Here is a 12,655-nt window from a genome sequence, read left to right on the forward strand (position 1 = left end):
CGTTTTCAGGGGCCAGTGGGTCGTGGTTATGAGTATGTGAATATATTTTGGCTTATTTTAACTCTGATTTGTCCTGGTGGACCTGCTACCAAAATTAAGCGGGAAAACGATTTAAAATTAATGAAGAATTTTAAAAAAACACTCTTTACTCAAGGGTATTAATTTAGTTTAACCTGCATTTATAAGCATTTCCCCAGCTTTATATGGACTATAATGAAACCTCTTGCATACTGTGGTGGTCCTGTTAAAATTCTTAATTTCCCCAAACAGGAAATCAGTTTGGGGGTATTTACAAGCTGCCTGATGTGGGATGTTTCTCTATGGAACGTTCACACTCTATAAGACTCACAAGGTGTTCTCAGAGCAGATGCTGAACAGAGACTGTGCTTCATGTAAGGTCAAAGCTCACCTGGTTTTACGTCATCAGAAGGAACAGCTGAGACCTTTGAGAAGCCACATTGACTGACTGTGTCCCATTTTCATCTGTCTCTGATCAATCAATAGCCATTAAATTTAAACTGTAAACAGACAGTTGTGCTCTTATCTGTAAGTTTTCAACAGGGGGAATGTAAAACGGGTAGTAATGAAACTTCTTTGAATTCTGAACCTTTTACCTCTTTAGCATTATTTTTTCGATTTGCAGGGTGCTCCATTGATTTCAATAAGAACCCTTTGGCGTCATACAAGTGTTGGGTTATATATTATATATTGGGTTATGATTTACCATTGTGACATATTTGAATGTGATTCTCAATTTAATCAGCCAACATCATTTTATTTACATATGTACGCTATACAAAACCCCATCCCTAAACATACCCGTTTGTGTATTATATGATATAAAACAGTATATAACAGGCAGATATGACTGAGTAAGAAAGTAAATGAATGAAAAATCTGAGTAAATGAAAAAGTACAAATATTCTAAGTGTTCTGAGGTCAAACAGTTGATTTGTTTGAGGAAAATCCCCAAAAGCGATCAGTGTCTCCATCGGCCGAAGATCATGCACTCATTCAAAAATTGCCAGCCGAAGAAACGTTACATCAGCTTTGATAGTGAAATTGCTTTGGCTCTCATATAGCTCATGACCATTTGCATCATTTGAAATCAATGGACGTCCCTGCGCAGAAAATGGCGCTAAAAGGGTACCGTGTGCGTTAAGTCTGTCTGTCTGTCTGTCTGTCTGTCTGTCTATCTATCTATCTATCTATCTATCTATCTATCTATCTATCTATCTATCTATCTATCTATCTATCTATCTATCCATCCATCCATCCATCCATCCATCCATCCATCCATCCATCCATCCATCCATCCATCCATCCATCCATCCATCCATCCATCCATCCATCCATCCATCCATCCATCCATCCATCCATCCATCCATCCATCCATCCATCCATCCATCTAATGTGATATCTAAGATAATGATCATGATGAGCAGATTCTAAACATTTCAGTAAGATTCGTTAAAAAAAATCTATGGCAACATTAATTTATGTCAGAGACACATGAAGTGGTGTCAGACAAAAATGCTTTATAAGGTAACCTCTTGAATGTGATCTTTGATCAGAAGTGTTATTAGATGTGAACATCAGTTTTCCACATGCTAGCGGTGGGAAAAACTGCACCATGTGTTGGTTATTTTGGGTACGTTTTGTCTTTTTTGTCTCCTGATGCGAGGCAGTGCTGTGGTTTGTGCATAGAGCTCTCTAATCTGTGTCATAGACTGAGTTAACAGTGTCACATTCTTTGCTGAGGACTGTGTGCTTGAAGTTCTTTCAAAACCAGTGTAACTGTGGACTGCTACTCTTTCCAGTGCTAATCCAAAACAGGTGCAGCAATTCAAGCTAAATTTATTTTCAGTTTGACCAGTCAATGCTTTTCAAAATCAAAATGTGTCTGTGATAATCTAAGATTTTCACTAGATACATATCCCATAACAATCTCTGCTGAAGTTGTTAGCGAGAGCACAGGCTGTTAGCGATTTCCCTTCAGGTGAGGAAAGGAAAATACAAAGTGATCTCAAATGAATATAGTTCCCAGACTGTGTCTCACTTCAGAAAGAAAACATCAGATTAGCATCTGTTGCTGAACATTGGTTCCAAAGGAGAAATAATTATGTGATAGACACAGGTGAAAGCAATATATGGGGTTGTAATCAGTCACATTCAAATCCACCCACTGCGAATCATCCCATTATACATGGTATCATTTCCTTTCCAGATGTGTTATAATCATTCTTTGTTAGATGCAGTCTTTTGATTTCAGTGATTTAATCAATTGATTTAATTTTGTTAAATGTAAATAATTATGTTCATAGAAATGTTTATTGTGCAGAGGTTGCTCGTTCTTAGCTCAAACTGCAACTACATTTTTGCTCAAAAGTTTACACGCCCTTTGCAGAATTTGTGAAAATGTGAATAATAAGAGGGATCATACAAAATTCATGTTTTTAATTTTATTTAGTACTGTCCTGAATAAGATATTTTACATAAAAGATGTTTTCATATAGTCCATATAGTTCCAATGTTGATCAGATAAATGCTTCAGGTCCGAAAGTTCTTGATTTCCAGCATCTTTTGCATATTTGAAATCTTTCCAGCAGTGACTATGATTTTAAGATCCATCTTTTCACACCAAGGACAACTGAAGGACTTATACACAACTATTAAAAAAGGTTCAGACATTCACTGATCACCAGAAGGAAACACAGATGGGGGGGTGAAAACCTTAAAACAGGATGAAGATGTCCAAATTTGTCTTATTTTGTTTAAATATCACCTTTTTCTTCTTCTTCTTTTTATTTTATTTTACTGCCCTTCAGAAGCAACAAAAGATACTTACATGTTTCCTGGAAGACAAATTAAGTACAATTAAGTACAAAAAAAAAACCTTAATCTTCAAATTAAAAAAGTGTTCACCCCTCAACTCTTAATGCAGCGTGTTTCCTTCTGAACTTAAAATTATACAGTCACTGCTGGAAAAAGTTCAAATGTGACTCTGGACCCCAAAATTTGCACGGGTGTATTTTTGGCCATAGCCAACAATACATGGGTCAAAAATGATCGATTTTTCTTTTATGCCAATAATCATTAAGATATTAAGTAAAGGTCCTACCATAAATATATCAGAAATGTATTATTAGTAGTAATATGTGTTGCTAATAAATTAATTTTTGACAACTTTAAAGCCTTTTTTCAATATTTAGATTTTTCTTCTTTGTTTTGTTGTTGTTGTTGTTTTATTTTTTGCACCCTCAGATTGCAGATTTTCAAATAGTTGTATCTTGGCCAAGTATTATCCTATCTTTACAAAGTGTTACAAAAATGCGAAAGATGTTGGAAAACTAAATAATTTTCATGATCTGGAGGATTTTTCTGAAGAACATTGGGCAATTTACCTTCTCAGGACAAATAAGGCCTGTCATGAACAACCATCAGAAAAAAAGAAAAGAAAAAACAGCCCTGGATCATCCAGGGATTCACACACAGTTTTGAGAATCAATCGTTCATACATTTTTGAATGGGGTCATTTTTATAAATTTAGCTATTTTTGTGTTGTGGACTAAATGTAAACATATTTTATGTAAAATATCTCCAGGACCGTACTAAATAGAAAAATAACATCCATTTTTTATGATCGCTCTTATTTTTTATTTTTTAATTATTCACATTTTCTTTGATTCTGCAAGGGATGTGTAAACTTTGGAGCAGTATGTTTCAGTACGTTTTTTTTATTATTTTTAATAAAATAAAATGTTTTTAATAAGAAACGTTTGAGCATATTTTAAGACATCTTATAGATGAGACACCTGACTACTGTCTTTTTCTGTGTAGCAGAAGACTTGGATCTTAAGTTTATTTTAATATTAATATATTGTTCGCAAGAAGTACACAAGGATATAACTGAATTAAAAATGTGTGCTGCTTTCTAGGTAATGTAAGGATAAATTGGTTAATTCCTAACAAACTAAGCTGTGATTAAAAACAATAATTAATGCATAAAATAAAATGTTGATGAAGTTTACATTAAAATACTCTGGACTTCAAATATTTTGTACATCCCTTAAGTGGATAAGGTGCTCTAACTGCAAATCAGAACAAAGCGGAAAGCGCCAAACTATTTCTTGAAAAAAGCAAGAGACAAACCAAAATAGCTTCGTGCTGAAGTCATCACTTTACAGAGGACCATGACTGTCACTATAAATCAGAAATGTTTGACATGAATGTGCAACATGAAAGATCTTCCTTTTCCTACAAGAATAAACATCTCTTAAATGCAAATAAACATGGGTTGCAAGCTGTCTGACAACATTAAATTGCAACCACATGGAAAATACAGTAACTTTTTTACAGTAAAATTTGAGGATTAGTAGACTGTTTGGGTTAGTACAATACGTTGACATGTTTTTGTAAAGTTGCTTAGTCAGTATGATGTCTGCCGGGGACCATCAAAACTGAGGCCTGGTTTCATAGATGGGGCTTAGATTAAGCCAGGATTAGGCCTTAGTTCAGGTAGCTTTCCACTGTAAATTTGGGCATGGCGCCGTTTGTCTGTATACATGAAGCAATAATATATAACAGTAATAATTTGCAGTTTGATGTGATATGAGCGAAGCCATTGTTAGATTTAAACACTGTTAGTAGTGCAATTTATTGTAATGTTTTTTTTCTCTGTTGGTCAGAAGAAAATTGGCATGTTACTTCCTTCTTCAGATGATATTTTCTGGTGAAAATTCTTATTTTGGTCTGACTTCCAAGACATTAGATTCATCCGTGCTGAGGAGCCATGCCGAAGCACAACCCACATAAGATGATAATTCCGCAAATAACTGCAATTGGAGGTTTCAAACAGAGATGGCGACAGAGAGAAAAAAATAAACTTATGGACTGCAGCTTTAAAGAGTTAGTTCACCCAAAAATCTAATTTATGTCATTAATGACCTCAAAAAAAGATCATTTTTCCAAAAAAGATTCAAATGGTTATGAATCGGCGGATTGATTCATGATTCGGATCGTGTGTCAAACTGCTGAAATCACGTGACATTGGCGATCCGAATCATGTATCAATCCGCTGATTCATGACAGTTTGAATCTTTGTTTGAGGATTGGAAAAAAAAAACAGGAAGAGAAGACAATGCTGAATAAAGTCGTAATTGGATTTTTGGATAGATTTTTTGACAAATGTATTTTCGATGCTTTAAGAGATTGTAATTAACTAACTGATGTCACATATGGACTACTTTGATGTTTTTTTTCCCCTTTCTGGACTGCACTGTATAGTGTGCATACGCTTGGATACGCTGTCAGACTAAACATAAAATGTCTTAAACTGTGTTCCGAAAATGGACGGAGGTCTTACGGGTGTAGAACGACATTAGGGTGAGTCATTAATGATATAAATTTCATTTTTTGGTGAACTAACCCTTTAAGACTACTACCACCTATTATTCCCCTGGCACGTATTCAGCGGCTCTGTATACATAATGCAGCTGTAGAGGGTTCCTATTTGCCAATTCCCCACATAGAGAAATGATAGATAATGGGGTTCGCCCCTGCCAAAAAACAGTACTGTTGCATCTTGAGACAAAACAATGGCAGTGATAAATATTTTAAGATATGTCAGTGCAAGTTGCTTTCAGTTGAAACTGCTCAAACATGCATTTTAGTCTGGGAATGGCTTAAAAGTGGTCTGCTAAACCAGGGGAAAGTGTTTAAACAGCAGTCCACTAATACTTTAATGACTGGTAGTGCAAAGTTACTCTATTACACTTTAGTTAGTAGAATGTAATAGAAGTCAAATTAAAGTGTTACCTTAGTTTTTTCTTCTTTTGTTTATTAAAAGTATTTGGTAACCTGGTACTGTTGTATACAGCTGGGCTTTAAGCCACTTAATCGCACAAAGAGAGCAGTTAAGGATATATCTGTCTTTTTCTTTTGTGACTGAGAAGCACAGAGAGTGTTAACTTCAGATAATCACTGGGTAGAAAAGCAGTTCAAAGGAAACCGGAATGATGATAGTTTATCTTGATGATTGCGGCCGCCAATATGTTATACCCTAATGCGATGTACCCTGTTCAACATGAACAAACACAAGGAGTGTGATGTCATCCATCTCGTAATGCCAGGTTTTGTATTTCATCAGCAGTCAAAAGCCTGTGTGCGATGATCTGTGTTATCCAGCATGATATGAATGTTCCAAAGAGTATCTTTCGTGCTTCAAAGAGATAATCTGACCTTTTAAGCAAAGGAGTTCACATGGTCACTGATTTGCTTACGTTTGATAGTGACCTAAAAAGTACAGAATTTATTTCTCTTAAAAAAGTAACTGTACAATAAGGTTTCCTTTCTTAACATTAATTAACTATTTTAGTTATCATAAACTAGGATTAAACAATACTTTGACAGCATTCTTTAATCTTCTTAATCTTTAATCTTTCTTAATGTTAATTTCATAATTTACTTTTTAAAATAAAAATAAAAAATGATCATTTTTATTAACTAACATTAGCAAAGATGTATAAACAAGTGTATCGCTCATTACACATGTGTTATACATTAACTAATGTTAACAAAAGAGACCTGGTACCATAAAAAATGTTTTTTATTAAAATCCTAAAAAATGTTAACCTGGATGCCAACCGAACGTAGCCCCGCCCACAATTTTTTTACGTCGGGCAGTTCGGTCTGGCCTCGCTCTATAGAGGAGTAATTATCCCTGAATAGAAACTGTTTGGACCAATGAAATCATCAGGGCGGGCTTTAGACAATGACAGACAGATGATAAACAGTAACGTAATAATGCACGTCATCAAAGGGGCTTGGATTATATTTGTTTGAATCCTAAACGGAGAGCTTGTTTGTATATGCATTCACCTTCACAATTTCTCTCAGAAATGATGATCATGTTGGGTACGTACTCTGTGTATCATTAAATTATTTTATTTTTTTTCAATACCGGCAAAGATCGTTTATTCCAGCCTGATTTCAGCGCCAACTACTAGCCCTAAACAATAGCTTCTCGGGGGGCTCTCCAGGGGAAAAATGGCGTTTGGGGGGTAAAATGTGTGTTATTTTGGCAAGGTTGCCTGCTAAAATTCACACTTATGGGTATATCACATATTATAAGCTTCCACCTGCGGACATATAGAAAACAACCGCAGGGAAAAATACGCAGATTGGCAACACAGTGCAGTTGAACTCTGTTGACATTTGACAATGCGTCGCTTTATTGCTCTGATTGGTTGTTGGTCTATCCAATTGAGGTCTTTCCTGGTTCGGTTGAAACACGCCCCATAATCAAAGCCCAATGGAGCAGTTTCAGACTCATATTCTGAGTAGAATTGAGTATGACCACGTCAGGCTAAAAAAATTATTTACAGAAATAAAATAAAAACAATCCCTGATTTGGACATATAATGTCTTAAAGGCACTTTTATTTTAACATCTGGCCTATTTTTTACATTTTGATGAGTGTGTAACAGTTCACATTACATAAATGTACTACTCAAAGTTTTGGGATATCTATTGTAAATCTAGCCTGGATGCAAGCCGAACGTAGCCCCGCCCACAACATTTTTACGTCGGGCAGTTCGGTCTGGCATTGCTCCATAGAGGAGTAATTATCCCCGAACAAAAACTGTTTGGACCAATGAAATCATCAGGGCGGGCTTTAGACGATGATGGATAGATGATCAACAGTAACGTAATAATGCACGTCATCAAAGGGGCTTGGATTATATTTGTTCGAATCCTAAACAGAGAGCTTGTGTGTATTTATATTCACCATCACAATTTCTCTCAAAAATGATCATCATGTTGGGTAAGTACTCTATGTATCATTAAATTCTTTTATTTTGTGTATCATTAAATTCTTTTATTTTTTTACAACACCGGCAAAGATCGTTTATTCCAGCGCGCGTGCAGACAGGGTTGCCAAGTTTTTACAACAAAACCCGCCAACTACTAGCCCTAAACAATAGCTTCTTGGGGGGTTCTCCGAGAAAAAAAAAAAAAAAAAAAAGGTGTTTGGGGGGTAAAATGTGTGTTATTTTGGCAAGGTTGCCTGCTAAAATTCACATTTATGGGTCTATATATCACATAATAGTCGCTTCAACCCGCGGGCATAGAAAACAGATTTGGCAACACGGTGCAGTTGAGCTCTGTTGACATCGCTTCGTTGCTCTGATTGGTTGTAAGTCCATCCAATTGAGGTCTTTCCTGGTTCGGTTGAAACGCCCCATAATCACAGCCCAATGGAGCAGTTTCAGACTCTGACTAGAATTGAGTATGACCACGTCAGGCTAGCTGAAAGATGGAGCGGTCCCAACAATAAAGGTTCACGGTCATGCGTTAGAACCGCAGGTGGCAAGTACAACTGTTTCAAATGTCTGTGTTGTTGGCTATCGGCATGTAAGTGCACATCAAGTAAACATCATGAACGTGTCTCTTTAGCTCCGCCCACACAATACGCCTCCAGCCGCTCGGTTTTAAACGGAAAGAATCGGTACAGCATAGAATTCTTTTATAAAAATGATACAACTAAAGACTTTTCAGAGATATGAAGGATGCAATAGTACTCTAAAGGTACTCAAGATACACAATTTATTGTACATTTTGATCAAGTAAATTTTATCAGCCTTCAATCAGCCTTGATGATCCTAAGAGACTTAAAACATGTAACAACCCCACATATATCAATATGTGCAGAATGTGTTAAATTATTACATGTACACTTTAGATATGTTGTCTGTAGGAGTTCAAAAGTTCATGGAAAAACAAGTGAGATGTGATGTGTACAAAAACATTTTAATCCTGAACTGACCTCAGATTAAAGAGGAACTTTGATCTGCTGTGATCATGCATGAAGGCCCAGGCGCACAAGTTTTCCAGGCATGGAAAAAGTGAGCATCTGAGGTCATGAACAGTTCCAAAGAGCAACAGTTCCTGCTATTATTATTATTTTTTTTTTTTTTTGGGGGGGGGGGGGGGGGGGGTTGTAAATGATTGTGAGGCAATGATAATTATTTCATTGTTTTATGGCACAGACTTTTTCATGGATTGTGCATGTCTGTGAACATAGAAAGGACTTCCAGGGTGAAAGTCTAATTATAGCGGAGGTGGACTAAACCAAGAAAACGATCTGTTACATCATCCCAGCTGCAAGAATCAAAGAATCATGAGGGATGTGTACGTAGGCGTAATATTCATGTATTTACGCTGTAAGAAGTGCATTCATTCCATTGAAGTCTTGTCAAGCGGAGGTTGACAAGAACTGCTGCGCTTGTTGAAAAGGGGAACCTTTTCCATAAAAGCATTGACTTTTCATTTGCACCATTCTGCACAAAAAAGAATGAAAGAGGTTAAGAACATACAAACCAGGTCAGCCTCTTAAGCAGGCCCACCGCACAGATTCTGCTGGGTAAATATTAGTCAGAACAAGGCTGAAGTGTTCTCCTGTCTCCATTGATGATGGATGTGCCTGCGTTGACCTCAGATGACCTCTTCACCCCAAGACCTCAGATTACTCATCCTTTCCACTCTGAATATCTGACATCACCCCCATGAAAAGAGGTTTGTTGTCAGCAACAGCAAGAAATTGGCCACGAAATTTACTTTAACTTGTGGAAAAGGTTAGTCTTTGTGCATTACAGACATTCTTATAACCAATGAATAATATCAATATTTTTTGTGAAGCTTGGCTGCCAAAGTAAATTTTTTGTTTCTGTTTTTGTTTGGTTTGGTTTGTTTGTTTTTTACCCACATTAACACATTTATTATTTAATTTGACATTATAATTTTAATAATAATTTCGTTAATTTCAAAATTTCATTACTAAATTTTGGACAGAGATTCAACATGTGTCATGCAATTTGTGTTTATAAATTAATCCCTAACAAACATTTTATTAAATCAAAATAAAGTAATTTGCTCTTTTTTATGGAAAAAAAATTATTATTGAAAATCAACCAAAAAAAACAATTATATTTATTAGTTTTTTTGTTGATTTTATGATTATATGTATGTATTTATGTGTGTGTGTGTGTGTGTGTGTGTGTGTGTGTGTGTGTGTGTGTGTGTGTGTGTATATATATATATATATATATATATATATATATATATATATATATATATATATATATAGTTCAGATTATAATTTTTTTTTTATTACCAGCATAATTATCAGCATGTTAATATAATTTCTGAAGGATCATGGCACATTAAAATATACAGTTCTTTTAAACTGTAATAATATTTCACAATATTACTGTTCATTTAACATATTTCTGAAGGATCATGTGACACTGAAGACTGGAGTAATGGCGAGTGAGAGGATACAACAGCTGTTGCATACATGTGTACAATTGTGAAAGTTAATAATTGCATTATTTCGTTTTATTTTCTTAAAATGAATGCATTGATGATTTAAAAAAAAAAAAAAAGAAGAGATTATTAACAGTGAAATATTGATTTGATGTGATTGACAACCAAAATTATAAATTGAAGGGAATAGCCAAAATTTGCCAGTCAGGACATACTTCCTTTACTCATTCGCCGTAAGCTTCCAATTAAATGTAACCTACCGTGCAGCAGAAAATTAGATTTTAACTGTTTATTTTGGATGTAAGTTTTGACTGGTATTTCTGCACATGCAGCTAAATGTCTCCATAGCTGCTTCTTTTATTAGTCCTGGCTTCATTCTGAGCTTACTCAGAGCTGTCCGCCTCACCTGTGAGCAATATTTGAACACGGACTCTCCTTGACACCAACACGTTCATGCATGTAACAGTAGCCCTACCTCAAGTCATTTTCCATAGTCTCATAGGAGCCGGAGCACATGTGCTTTGGTTTAAAAAAAAAATGAGATCAGGCTATTGATTCCACACCTGGCTGTCTGACATTGAGTGTATAGAAAAGTGGGCTGGTTTTTGTGGGTGCTATAGTGTGCCATGCTGATGTGTGTGTTTGTGTAGGAGTAACAGCTGCAGTCCTTGAGTGACGCTCTCTTTTAGGGACTAGGATATTTTCTTGTTTTAGGTTTTCTAAGGAACTTCAAATTAATTTGTGTTGACTCTTCAGTGGTAATTGGAGACAAATTGCTGATCTTAAATTTGTATCTCTTACAAAAATGCGTCTAAAGTGTTAAACTTAAACGGTTTTGAATGTTCCAGTCCCCCCATACAAAGCCTCTCTTTCACCATCATTAATTTCCTTCCCAAAGTATGCTGGAGTTTTCCTTATTTCCTAAGTTTTATTTTCCTGCTGTGCCTAACATGTTTTTTTCCTGGAGCCACATGTGGCTGGTACGATTTACAGTTATTTTAGCAGCTACCCCACAGACTCCGCTCCACAAAAATGGCTCAGGCACTTGGTGAAAAAAAGGGAAAAGAGTGATATGATTTTTAAACTATCTTACATCCACTTTCCACAGATAGTCTTGTATGGCCATAAAATTGTCTACCTCATAATGTCTTAGTGATTGCCTCGGGGAGGCAGAAAGTTGGCGAGTGAATATTATTGTGAGATTGTCATCACGTCCCAGGCTTCTTTAAATCTCATATATTTGCAATTTAGAGGAATACCAGACTTGAGAATTCATTCAGAAGTCAAAGAAACCTGTGAAGAAGATCAGAAGTTTCCACCGTTCGAACGTTAATCATATATTTGACATCAGTTTGAGGGCCGTCTGCTATATTTACATAAAGGATTCTGTTATTGTTCTGTACTTAATTGCATTAAATGATGATTATCTCAGTTTTTACTTGCAATATTTTGTGGAGTATAGGGATGTGTCTTCATCTCACAGCTGTCAATTTCTTAATAAAAATGGCATGCTTGACACAACAGCCTTAACTTTTATTGTTCATGGTCTTTTTATGTATACTTCATGTAAAAATCGAGACTTACAGCTTCCATATGGATTTTTTTACTAGACAGTCCTCTATACATCACAAGGAAGGAATCTATGGAAGAAGAATATAGTGAAGCTTTTAACAGATGCCTTACATTAAGTCCCCAGTGACACGCTGAGCTAAAATATAAGAGGGCAAAACCACTCCTGAGATAATGTAGGATAAACAGAGAGGAATTCAAAGGCGAAGGCAAATGTTTCCAGTAATTACCCGACTAAGGATACGTCCTCAGGCATTCTCTCCCAAGACATCATTTTACAACGAGCTATAGCTTAATGTATGAAAAAATTCCATCTGTTAGGGATTGTCACTCAATGCTGTCGCTCAATAAAAACATTGTGCTTTTGGTTAAAAACCATTTAGTTCAACTGTCGAGGAAGATCGGAGGTGCGCGACAAACTGTTATCGGGAAACGCTGCCAAAGCACTTTACATAGTTTCCTTTTCCTATCAAAATAACTTTCAACTGCCAATAACAACCAAATCTGATTTATTTCATAGGAGGAATGGAAGCATCAACTATGAAAGAACATCTTAAGATATTTTCCTTTTGACGATCAAATACTTTCCTTTTGACCTTTTGTGGAAAATTGTGAAATTGAAACCTCTCACAATGTGCTTGATCCATTAACAAAATTTGCTGAAACCTGGAGAATGTGAAATTGAGATCTATTTAAGTGGTTCTGGATTTTGCCTGCTTGGGAACACCTTTGATTTATGGTAATTTCTGATAATTATGTT

The 12,655-nt window shown here is 35.8% G+C and overlaps 1 protein-coding gene across 1 annotated transcript in view; it reads left to right on the plus strand.

The window, feature by feature from the left end:
* Positions 1-12,655, plus strand: part of ralgps1 (Ral GEF with PH domain and SH3 binding motif 1) — a 188,470-nt gene that overhangs the window by 119,397 nt on the left and 56,418 nt on the right. The gene's annotated exons all lie outside the window — the stretch shown is intronic.

This window comes from Pseudorasbora parva, chromosome 13 (assembly GCF_024679245.1).
Source record: "Pseudorasbora parva isolate DD20220531a chromosome 13, ASM2467924v1, whole genome shotgun sequence".
Taxonomy (NCBI): domain Eukaryota; kingdom Metazoa; phylum Chordata; class Actinopteri; order Cypriniformes; family Gobionidae; genus Pseudorasbora; species Pseudorasbora parva.